General features: G+C 47.0%; 1 protein-coding gene across 2 annotated transcripts in view; it reads left to right on the top strand.

Annotated features, from left to right (window-relative positions):
• Tub (TUB bipartite transcription factor) overlaps nucleotides 1-12742 on the top strand; it is an 81474-nt gene that overhangs the window by 45593 nt on the left and 23139 nt on the right. The gene's annotated exons all lie outside the window — the stretch shown is intronic.

Here is a 12742-nt window from a genome sequence, read left to right as displayed (position 1 = left end):
AGAGCTCTGTTCATTTCCTTTCTTCTTCTGTTTATTTGGGACATGTCCTGTTTTGCAGGCCAGGATGACCTCAGACTCACAACAATCCTTCTTCCTCAGGCTCTTGAGTGCTGGGATTTCAGACATGCACCACCGTGTCTAGCTTCAGACCATACCATTTCCCAATCACTAGTAAACTCCCGCCATTTCCCATTATTAAGAGATTCAAAGGTTGGAGAGGTGGCTCAATGGGTACAGCACTTGCCATGAAAGTGTAAAGACCTGAGTTCAAATCCCCAGAACCCATGAAAAGCCAGATCCATTTGGCACATCTTATAATCCAGGCACATTCATAGCAAGATGTGAGGCAGAGATAAAATTCCCAGAAGCTCATGGGGCAGTTTCCTTGATGCACAGCGCAACAAACACTGCGGCAAACAAGGCAGAGGGCGAAGTTGTTCTCTGACTTCCACACAGGTGTCATGACGTGAGTCATCCACGTTCATACATTTGCGCCCACACTCACATATACACACATCATGCACGCATACATGTGTACACACACACACATGCACGCACACACTAGACGGATTTCCCTGGCCCTAAATGCTTCTCTAAGTCCTCTTCCTTCTATGCGTCCACTACTCACAAAGGCCAGCCCCACCACCCATCCCAGTGTCCTCCCCTTCCTAGTGCCCCTCTTCCTCCCACCATACCTTCAGGTTGTGCTAGGCTGAGCCTGCCATTTGTTGTGTCTGCCGTCGGTGTCCTTCTCTGACCCTTAGTCTTCACAGCCCAGGCCTGTGCCGTGTCCCATTCATCTCTAAATCCCCACGATAACAGGGCTGAGTACACAGTGAGCCTCGCCGCCAAACAGATCTGGCCTGTGAGGCCCCTTGATGATTCAGGGGAGGAAAGATCCAAACGTCTCCCTGAGCTGCTTTCTAAATCTGCTGTGGAAACTGTGCATCCCAGACGGCTGAGCTAGAAGGGCCACCGGAGGTCACCTGCTTTATTCCTGCATCTTTGAGATGTTGGACGGAGGCCCAGAAAGGGGGAAGGCCTAGCCCAAGATTGCTCAGCAGGGAGAAGTTGTGGCTGGGATTCAGACCCCTGGCTCGAAGCCCAGGGTTCTTCCTGCTCTAACCATTCTATCTTGTCTTCTTTCTCTGCGTAAACCTCTTCCCACAACAGCAACAGTTATTTGCGCTGAAAAATTAGCCCCTGGCCTCATAACTCTAAATCTCTTTTTGTCCCCCTGCAGATAACAACCATAAATTAATTAAGCTTTTGACATTGCACTGCTTTCTTTAGCATTTTTAGTGTCGTGTGTGTGTATGTGGGGGGTGCTGATTTAATTCTTACAGAGAATGAATATTAAGAGCATAGCTGTTGTAGGAGAGCCACTTGTTCATTTCCTGGCCGCCCAGACCCCCGAAACAATCACACAGAAACTGTATTATTTAAATCACTGCTTGACCCATTAGCTCTAGCTTCTTATTGGCTAACTCTTACATCTTAATTTAACCCATCTCCATTAACCCGTGCATCACCATGAGGTCGTGGCTTACCAGCATGTGCATGTCTGTGTCTGGCAGTGGCTCTATGGCTTCTCCCTGACTCTGCCTCATTTCTCCTCATTTCTCCCAGCATTCAGTTTAGTTTTCCCCGCCTATCCAAGTTCTGCCCTTTCAACAGGCCAAGGCAGTTTCTTTATTCACCAATGGTATTCACAGCATACAGAGGGGAATCCCACATCACATAGCTTTCTAGGGGTTTTGTTATTTATTTATTCTTTGTTTTTATGTGTTTGGGTGTTTTGCCTGTATGTGTATCTGTATACCATGTACATGTATACTTAGTACATGGAGGCCAGAAGAGGGCATCAGATCCTCTGGGACTACAGTCACAGATTATTCAAGTTGCCATGAGAATATAAGGAATTAAACCTGGGTCTTCCAGAAGAGCAGCCAGGGCTCTTAACCAGTGTGCCATTGCTCCAGGCCCCAGTTTTCTTGTTTTTTATCGGTTTGACAATCCATATGACACTTATGTCTGTGATCAAAGCCCTGTGCTTTGATAACTGTTAGGACTGATGTTAGTCATTATCAGAATCTTCCTTCTTCACCTGTGTCGTTTTGTTTGGGCTCACTTTTTTTTTCCTTTTAGATACTCTTATTTTGGGTTATCCATGGGGAAGAATCTATCCCAGACTGTTATAATCCTATAATCCAGATCAGTTAAACCTGACTCTCAACATGACAAAACGTCTCACTGATTGGGTGAAATGGGGCTGGGGTAGGGTGGGGGTGGGGTGAACGCACGGACGGACAGGGGATTAGTTCATTTTCTTATTGTCTGACAAAAGCAACCTAAGGAAGAATTTAACTTGGGTCACAATTTAAAAAGGCAAACAGGGATAGCATGGTGGCCAGAGCATAGGGTGGCCAGTCTCTAGTCAGCAAACAGAGAGAGACGACAGTGTGTTAGTTAGTTAGGAGCCAAGCCCATGGAATGCTGCTGTCCCCATTCAGGGTGATTCTTCCCTCTTCAGTTAAATCTCTCTGGAAAGGCATCCAGCACTGACCTCTGGCATCCAAATGAACCAGCACAAACATGTATACACATTTGAACATGTATTCATGTATACAACACACATACACACACACACATACACAATCATTACCAAAGCAGGCTCAAGAAATTGTGAACATTACTGAGCTTCAGAATCCCCTTGGAACTGTTCTTTGAGTAAACAGTCTCATTAGGAAGAATTATTGTCTTTAAAACAGTCTTCTTTAGGAATCTCTCTGAGTTGTTCACATAAATCTCAATTACAGCTTACTGTTTTCTTCTTATGCGTCACAAAGAGCCTCATTTATAAATGTTTCCTTCATAGTCCTGCCATTATAAACGAAATCTTTTTTTCTTTTTTCTTTTGTAATATTTCTCTATATCAAAATAATATCGACTGTTTTTTGTAATCTGATATCTTTGATGAACTTCAATTTTTGTGGTGTTCTTGTTGATTTCTTCAGGTCTTCCTGGGACCCCAATTTACATTTGTGTCCTGTAAAGAATCTGCCTTTCTAAAGCAGTAGGCTTGTGGGTGCTCATTAGTGCCCCCTCAGGAACTTTAGAGAAATGCGGGTAGTCTGGACTTGTAGCCTATATGGGTAGTGGGCCATTTCCACTCAACCTCAATTTGGAGCAAAAGCCTGGGCCTGGAAGGGTGGGGTTGGCAGTTAGACTCCAGACTCATCAGAGAACAGTAACAAATGTAGACAGACCTAGAACGTAGCACATGTGAAGACCAGTGTGGCTGGGGAGCAGAAACCATCAGCTTTGCAGGCATTAAAAAAAAAAAAAATTTGGCCTTGGAGCAAGGAAGTCGGCAAAGGATTTTAAGCAGCAGGTGCAAGGATAGATTTGCATTCTGCAAAGATCACTCTCTGCCATGTGAGAACAGACTGCAGGGGGGCCAGAGGGAAAGGGGGTGCAGCTCCTTACATAACAACTCTGTATATTAACTACTCAGCTCCGAGGACACATGGGAGCTCATGGCAGAGTCTGCTTTAAAACCAGCACAGATTATCATGGGCAAAGGAAGTGGTGTTGGGCATGGTGAGCCAGAGCAAATATAACAGGACCTGGTGACAGATCAGTTATCAACCGAAGATGGCGGAGAGGAGGATCTAGGGGTTTTCCACATATCCACCGACCACTGAACTTTCCATACTGTGTTGTACATGGTGTTTATCCCCTCTGTTCTTCCCATGGGGAGGCAGAAAACGGAGGCCGGTTGTCAGGATGGCTTCTGTCCTTTCAGCCTACCTGTTTTCTGGGTGTGGTATGGGAGCATCTTGCTGGGTCTGAGCTTCCTGCCCTGCCCTCCCAGAGCGGGTGAAGGCTGAAGGGAGAAACATTTGTCCTAAACTTCCAGATGGGAACTCATGCAACTCTGGAGGCTTAGAGATCTGATCCCCTCCTCTCACAGATCTATACACTGAGGCCGAGGAATCAGGGAAAGGCTCTCCCCTGTGGGCACAGAGGAAGCCAGGAAATCAGGCCTAGAACTTACGTTTCCTGATAAGTGAGACACTGGTCTCATCTTTAGAGCATGTGAATATATCAGACAATGACATTCGCCAAATGTCTAGTCACCTACAGAGACCAAAGGAGGATCCTCAAGCCCACTAGAGTGATAGGGTGAAACATTGGCTTTGCCAAGGTAAATGAGGGGCAAGAGTTCACAGAAGCAGCTGGACTGAAACACAGGCATGGGAGCTAGGACACAGTACAGAGCCTAGGGCATCGTCAGGGCACTAGAGCAAGTGTGGCCTGAGCTAGCGGAATCTCATGCCTCTCGGGGCTCTGTCCACAGGGAGGCGTTTGAAACCTCTGTAGTTCTTCCTGAGTATGTTCCAGCTCATCTGTCTCCACAGGAGATCCCCAGAAGGTCTGACAACCTGCGAGGATTGGGCTACAGCCAGCTAGCCTGACATATCCAGCTCAGAATCAGGGGCTTGGTCCTGCTGAGTGTATAGCCCTCGTCCTTATGCCCCCACACACTGCTGGACTCCGGGCAGCAAGACCAGGAAGGGGAAGGCTCTGTGCTGGAAGGGATTGTAGAATAAACACAGACATGGAGAGGAGAGAGACCATAATGAGGACCAGGACTCGGAAGAGATCGAGGCAGGCAGGCAAGTCTCAGAAGGTGCTTCCCCATCTGGCCCCACCACCCTGGGCGTGATCTCACCCAAGGGAAGTCTGGAAACCAGTTGCACATTGCCTCATCTTAGTGCCAGAGCTCAGGCAAACGGAAGGGAAAGGAGGTTGCCCCACTCCCTCCTAGTGCCAGGCAGGGCATCAGGATCACCTCTGGTCATCCCTACCTCCTTTGTGGGCAGTGGCCCCATGGCCCAGACCTTGGCTAAGGCTGAGTAAATCCCTGCATTCTGCCCACCCACAGTGGATCTGCTTCTTCCTGTTAAGCTCCTCGGGTTGCTGTGAGCCATCAGTGATGTCTACTACGCTGGTACTTTGCTCCCTTCCCGGAGGGCTCAGCAAATGATGTCACCTCACTCTGCAGCTTGGCCTTTAGTATTCACAGGTTCCCCTCCATCCCCTCTCAGTTCAGCCTCACATACTGTACAGGAAACAAGGCCACACTATCTCCACTTAATAGACTGAGGTGATCTCAAGAGAGTGGTCCTTGGCACCTGTGAAGTAGCCGTACCAAGAGGACTAGAATTAAACTCCCTCACTAAATCTCTGTATTTACTACCAGGGTCTCTTCTGCAGAACAGGAGGATTCTATCCTTACTGCAGAGTTGAGTAAACTACAGCCATCTTTCATCTCCCAATGGTTCTACTGTAAAATGTCAAAATGTCTGAGAAAGCTAGTTCTAGATAGAACCTTTGGAATCATCCTCCTTTTCATGAGGCAGAGGAGGCTCCTCAAGGCCATATCACATGAATGACAGTCATGACAGAACCCAGGACTGTGCTCTCTCCCCTGCACGCCCCTCGGTATCTATAGACCCTTTATAGATTTTTCAATCCCATTCCATAGATGGGAAGACAGGGCCAGGAAGGGAACACAGCTTAACTCCACTCTCATGGTGCTACCCTGTGAGACTCAGTGACCTGGGGCTTCGGAATCTGATATTTATGAATCAACAGTAGCCATGAAGAAGGGCTATGGACTCCCCCCACCTCAAAAAACAAAAGCATATCAGGGCTTTTGGGATAATAAATTTTGCAAATAGTTGACATTATATTTCGGAGACTGATTTCTCTAGTTAGCTTGTGAATTCAGGAGAGGACTGTTTAAAAATGCATTTCAACCTTTAAATAACCTTGGTTTTCTTAGATAAGGGAAAAAACAGGTCAAAAATACACACTCATGGGCTTTGCAGCAGAAAGGTTACGGAATAAAACGTCCTTTGCTGCAGGATACAATGGAAAGGGCCCTCTGTTGACAAAGGAGAGTGCTCCTCCAGATAAATCCTGCTTCATGAACCAATGAGGGCTCCCTCCCTCCCTTCCTGACCAGCTTAATTCCCTGTTGCTTATCTGTAAATCCAATAATGCCAGTAAAACAAGCGCTCCTGGAGTCTGGGCACAGGGACCTGGCCTCTTATCTTCTATTTTGAACCCTAGTCTCAGTTCCTGGGAGAGCTGGGGCCGTCTGCTTGTGGGGAAAGCAATCAGGAAAACTTGACTAGGTACACAAGCTGCCCCAGGTCAGGGACATAATGTTTCTGGGTCTGTTTGCCTAGGAGATGCTCAAGCAGTGCCTCAAGATGGAGCAAAGTTGTGCTAGATGAAGGACAGGTACAATGATTTAGCATCCTTCCTGCACCTCCTGGCTTCCAGTAAAATAGTCACGGGCTGCACAGGTAAGAAGCCCTGAACTCCATCCCCAGTACCCATGTCAAAAGTGGGATATAGTAGCCTGTACTTGTAATCCCTATGCTGGAGAGGTAGAGCTAGAAGGATCCTTGGGGCTTGCTCCAGCCAGTCTAGCCTAAAAACAGAGAACCCCAGATCCCATCAATAGTCTGACTCAAAAAAATAAAATACATGGCTTCTGAGAACAACTGAAGGTTGGCCTCTGGCCTCCACATGTGAACATGTGCACACACCCATGCACACACAATAAATAAAAATCAGACTAAGGGCTGCGGCCCCTTCTTGCTCTGCTTACATTAGTAAATAGTCACGTGCAATGCCATCCAGGTGCTGTATCACATCTCCCAAGGTGACTCAGGGCATACCGGCCACATGATTTCAGATTGTTTCGCTTATCGAATGCATTGTGCACAGGCGGTGCTTGTCTGTCTCCCTAACTCTGGGAGATGGGATGTTGTCTCGGCTTAAGAGGCACTAGGAGCATCTGGAAGGAGGAACGGAAGGTAATGGAGGATGTGGCCCCGCATGTGGCACTAGACTGTGCCTTTCTCACCCTGGGCAGTCTTATTTTTAATGAGACCATTCATATATTGCCAGTATCCTAGCATATTAATAATCTGTTCCTCTGTCTTTAAAATTTTCCTATAAAAGATGCTTTATGATCTATCCAGTGAACTCAGAATTATTTATTTGAGTCCCAATCGATAGACATTCCTCCCCACCCCTGCTGATTTCCTCTAATCTAAATAAAATGTTAATGACTGCATCTGTGCATCAATAGGCCTGTTTCCTTTAGCTAGAATTCTGGTACAAGAATGAGTCAAGAGCTCGGCCTCTTATTGGCTTGTCTAGCGCATGACAGTTAGACCTCTGGGCTCTGGCACTCTCTGCTACCTAAATTTGAACTTGAGCTCTATTCTTTATTGTGTACATGACCTTGAGCAAATCCTGTACCCTTTTATTTCTTTTTCTGTGAAATGGGGCTCATGGTAGTAGCTATCTCAAGCGATGGTCAGATGAGCCATGCATAACTAAGTTGAATGGGCATGACTCATGAGACATCATAAAGCAAATTTATTTTTGTCTCCTATGATCTCTTTACATTTATTCTATGCAGCCTCTTTCTCCCTAGAATTAGATGAAATTTATTCCCAAAACAAAATCTTTGGACTTTTATGGCCATTTTCAGGCAACCCAAAGTTGTCTTATCTGTCATCTATCTGTCCATTACATTAAAAATAACTCTCTCTCTCCTCCCCCCCCTCTCTCTCTCTCTCTGTGTGTGTGTGTGTGTGTGTGTGTGTGTGTGTGTGTGTGTGTGTGTGTGTTGCAATGCTGGTGATCAAACTCAGGACCTTGGGCCTGGTAGTAGAAGTTTCTACCATTGAACTGGTTCCCTAGCCCCCAGAAGATCCTTGGAACTTGGGTTGCTTTAACAACTGTTTCCCAGTAGTCTAACATAGAACAGCTTCCTACAGGGAGCAGGTGAACTTGCGAAGAATTATCTGAGCCCTTTCCTGACTTCTTGATGGCAGGAAAGAGATGGGAGGAGAGGGGGTCAGGGTTCTTCCACGACTGTACTGAGGAGCTGCTGCTATTTTTCTGGCCATCTCTCTCTTTGGAGTGTCGTTGTGGGATCCTGGAGACCATGCTATCACTGAGGGTCCTTCTATCAGAGTCCTTGATGTCCTTGAGTCCCTCCCTAAAGCTCCTTCTCAAGTTCCATTCTCAGGTCCTAGAAGACTTACGCTTGCTCCTTCCCTGGTATCATCACCTCCCACACTATGTGTGTGTGTGGGGGGGGGCATTTGGCCTGCATCTAAGCCAAGACTATCCTGCTGAGGTCAGGGTCAGCCTACAAGAACCACTTTGTGCCCTTTGTCTTGCAAATCTGGGGCACAAGCCTATACTGAGTTCTCAGCAACATTACTGTGTATTTGTCAGGCATAGATCCATTGTCTGTCCGCTGTGCCCCAAGACCACTGTGCCCCAAGACATTGAATTCCGCTATGGGTCTCGGAAAAGCCTCATCTATTTGACTTGAGATGAAGGCGGTAACTTCCTCCATACTTTCTAATTTATTAGGAGTCACTAGGCCCTAAGGCTAAAATTCCTTCTAAACCTCCCCAGACCGTCTTTGTAGCCTCTCTCGGATGTGCCAAGATGGGTGTTAGCACAGCTCCAGGCTCTTCCTAGTCCCACTTAGTGTGTTGCCCTCCTCTCTTGAATGAGAAATTTATTAACCTAGAACAGAATTCCATTTCATCACCCATCACCCAGATTTGTTGTTATGAACTACACAGAGGACTGCCTGGCATAGAACACACACTCAGCAGATGACAGCCCTGCATGTTCAAGCCCAGTGGTTTTCTATTTATCGTGCATTGATTTCATAACTGTTACATTTGGTCTTTGCTTTGTGCCTCCAGAGCTCAGAGCCCCAAACACTATGCTTGCGTCCATGGGATTATCTGCTGTTGTGTTCGGCAGCACTTTGGAAAATAGATAGGTTTTCTCTCTAGTAGCTGTCCCCACGTGTTTTCCAAGACAGCCGTGCACCTGATTCCTTCTCTTTTGTCATCCGCGATGGAGCTCTTTAAATAAGTCTTACACAGGGAACTGTATGGCCTCTGGCATGCTACCGTCTACTCCACAGCTTTGAAAAGCACTGGAATGTTTGAGCATGCTGGGGTGCGCGAAAGGACACCCTGTCTCATTAGCCAGTTCTTCACTTTCTAAACTCATCAAAGATACTTAATCTTGTAGGAAGAATTGTGTTATTTTTGATACACATTTTGTCTTCACCCTACTAATTTCAGTCTTTAATCCCTACCAGCCATCAAGCAGTTTTCTATACCATTTATTAGCCTTATCTCCTTTTGATTATCTTGTCCCCAATTATTTAGAGGTTATAGCCTCAGCTTAGAGCCCTTTAGTGACTCCCCATTGGTTACAGGGAAAAACCCAAACACCCCAGCAGATGATCTAGCTTCATTCAACTTTCTAGGCCCATCTGCTGCCCCCAGGAAGCATTCAGCACAGACCAGCACACTGGTGAGCATTGTCCTCTGTGTCGGTGACGTTGCTCATGACACCTAGTCTGGAGTGAGCATAGTATCTGGTATCCATAGACTCTCGGTAACTAGAAATTGGTTACCATAAACTATTCATTTCCCCCCTTTCTTCTTTGCTATTCTATAAATTTTTCCTCATTCTTCAAGGCCCAAATCAATCATTCCCCTTTTCTGTTCATCGCAAGTCTTTCTGTGCTCTTCCTCCTTTCGGTATCATTGGCTGTTCCTTCCCTGGTCTCCCCTCCCTCAGCACTTGGTTACTGATATAGTCATCATCTCTCCCTATTTCCACTGCAAGAGTGACAATTCCCTGAAAGCAGCCTTGCTCCTTATCCCTGCCAAAGCCACCAAACCCTGCATCAGCCTTAGACCCAGTAAGGTCTAGTAGACGTCTGATTGATTGGATTGCTTTTGTCAGACTGCAGGGTCTCAATGCCAAGCCACCAGGGCAGGGCCCATTCTGCATACATATTCATTTATTATTCACGTCCCTTTGCTTCCAAAATGGAAAGCAGTGGCCTCATTCAGTAAACTTGTGCTCAGCATTGAAGATGTAAGACTCTCCACGGCAGTAACAAAGGGCCAGCATGCAAACCTTCTTCTCTAGGTGAACTTCTCTGTGGAGAAGAGCTGGCACGGGGTGCTCAAGCGTAGATGGCTTGCCCCTCACACACTGTCTCTACTTGAAAACATGCCTAAGGTGTGATGAGGAGAGTTTAAATCCAGCAGATATCCCACGCCTACAGTGTTTAGGCCAGTGGTGAGGAAGGGTGCTGATTTGCTGTGTAGAGTGTTTCAGTAGAGATGCCCTTCTCCAAAGTCACTTATGTAGCACAACTGTAAAAGGGTACAATGTTTAGTCGTGGCCTAGTATAAAATTCTGCATATGGCTTTCTAGAGTGGCTTTTTGGTGGAAGTACCAGTGAGCCAGGGATGCCACTCAATTGGGGAAATCTGCCATAAATTATGAGTTGAGTGTGAACACTACAAACCCTGCAGAAACCCCCACATCCTCCTCTCCCACCACTTATAAAAACAGACTTGCTCTGTCTGTAGAGGGGCTCACAGGACTTAGGACTCTCTCTCTCTCTCTCTCTCTCTCTCTCTCTCTCTCTCTCTCTCTCTCTTTCCACACACACACACACACACACACACACACACACACACACACTGACACAGTCTCCAGTGGCTTCTCACAAACTTACTTATGTAGCAGCACATGGTTCCCTTTCTCTTGAACATCACACACACACAAACACACGCACGCACACACACATGCACACAGACACTGGCACACAGATCTTTGGCTTCCCCATATATGGTGTGCCCCATACTTAGACACATGTTCACGCACTGTTCACACACATGTGCACACACATCCTTATACATGCACACAAGCTTTTGATCATTCCACCTCTCATATACATACATATCCTTAGGTACACACACATTCATATGTGCACTGACACAGTCTTCCTGGCTCTTCTGAATCCCATGTGTGCGCACGGTTCCTGCCGAAAGAGAAAGCACAGGAACTCTCATTTCTGCACCTCACTCTACCTCCAGATTTTTTTCCCTTAGGACAGAGCCTGAAGTCTGTTTAATAGATTCAATTACTCCAGGCTCCTGAGACCTTCTAACTTAATTCTGATTGCATTAAGGTGTCAGATAATTTGGGAAGAAAGGGGAAAACGCAGTCTGAAAGTCGTGACGGGAGAGTCTTCCAGATGCTTGTCATCCTGAAGAGGTAGACAGCAAATAACTATAACTCTGGCAGAGGTGGCATGGGCAACAGGGAGTTCAGGGGTTAAAGCTTCTTGCACACGAAGGGCAGATGCCTCTGTGCTATGACCTGCTAGGGAAAGGGGGCACCAACCAGCCCCTCTCTACTGCCCTTCCTGGGAGACTATGTGGAGACCAGGTAGGAGACCTGAAGACAAGGCAGCTTTGCACTGCACCCTACTCTCGGGTTATTTTCGTTTTTCTAGAGGTTCATGGTGACAGTAGTAGCCCTTCAGAGGTTGCAAATATTCAAAGATAACAGTGTTAGGGAGCCAAGATTCCTACCTAGACAGAGAGGGACTTGGGAGTGTACACGCGTGCACTGTGTGTCCTACTAAGAAGCAGAGGGTGAGGAATGTGGGCTGACAGTTGTGAATGACCACCTTTGTGACCTTAAGCGTGACACTTGTCTTCTCTGTGCCTCGCTTTCCTCTGCTGAAAGATACGTCTAATATTAATACAGATCCTAGAGTGGTGGTAAGGATTAATGAGGTTATACAGATCTCACCCAGCAAAGCCCCAGCAAGCAGTCCGCTGATCATCACTATTGTGTTTGTAGTTTTGGGGGGAGACAATGCTGAGAAGCTGGAAGAAGCCCTGGGTGAGGATCCTGGCTCCGCCCCAGGGCAGTAAGATGGGGCCCCACCCTAAACAGGAGCGTCATTCCCACACTCTTTCCAGCCCTGCCAGAGCTTCTCCCCATGGATGCTTTTCTGGCTCTCTGGTGCTGCTGAGCCCAATGTACACTTGAGGACACCCAGGAACTGTGTAGGGACTGTGCTCATCAGTAATCCCTTCCCTGATCCGTACTGCAGGGTTCAGGCTGGCCTTTCAGCCTGCTGCGTCGCTGAGCGCCTGGCCTCTCCTTGCTTCCAGCTAGCCCTGCTATGGATCTTCCACCCTGCCTTCCCCCTGCCTGTTATTAACCATGGGTCCTGGTCACAGCTGGGACCGCAGCAGCATTCAAGGTTAAAAGGATCTTTCTTGAGGTCTTGCTGTCCTCTAAAAGAACTTTGAAGGAGATCCTGGTTCACTTTCAGCGCCCAAACTTTCTTGCTCTTTGCCCTTAGGTCCGTTAGCATTTCTCAGACTTCATTCTTTGGCAAATGGGATAACATTTGCTTCTCAAAACTATCGTGCCCATTAATGCTCTAACTTTCTAAGGAACTCGAGTGTAACAGTTAACATAACCTTCCTCTTGGCTGTGGAAGCGATGACGGTAAGTGTCAGGTCCAAAAGAAGGATCCTGGCTGAGAAAACACCTTTACTAAAACTAAAGATCAGAAGGTTCTGGAGGCAGGCACTTGAAATGTGAAATGGAAAGTTGAGAAGGAAGCAGGCCTCACTACTCATACCAGAGGCTCTCAGACATCTCTAACTGGAGTCCCCCTACTCTGTCCTATTCCCGGTAAATCTGAGATAGCTGAGGTCCTAAAGGGAGAAACTGGGCTGGATGACAGCGCCCTTCCCCGGAGGAGGGTGGGCGCGGC

The sequence above is a fragment of the Myodes glareolus genome, chromosome 7, assembly GCF_982192425.1.
Source record: "Myodes glareolus chromosome 7, mMyoGla1.1, whole genome shotgun sequence".
NCBI classification, from domain to species: Eukaryota; Metazoa; Chordata; class Mammalia; order Rodentia; family Cricetidae; genus Myodes; species Myodes glareolus.
Note: the sequence above shows the minus strand (reverse complement) of the source record. Positions and strands in the feature narration are given on the sequence as shown.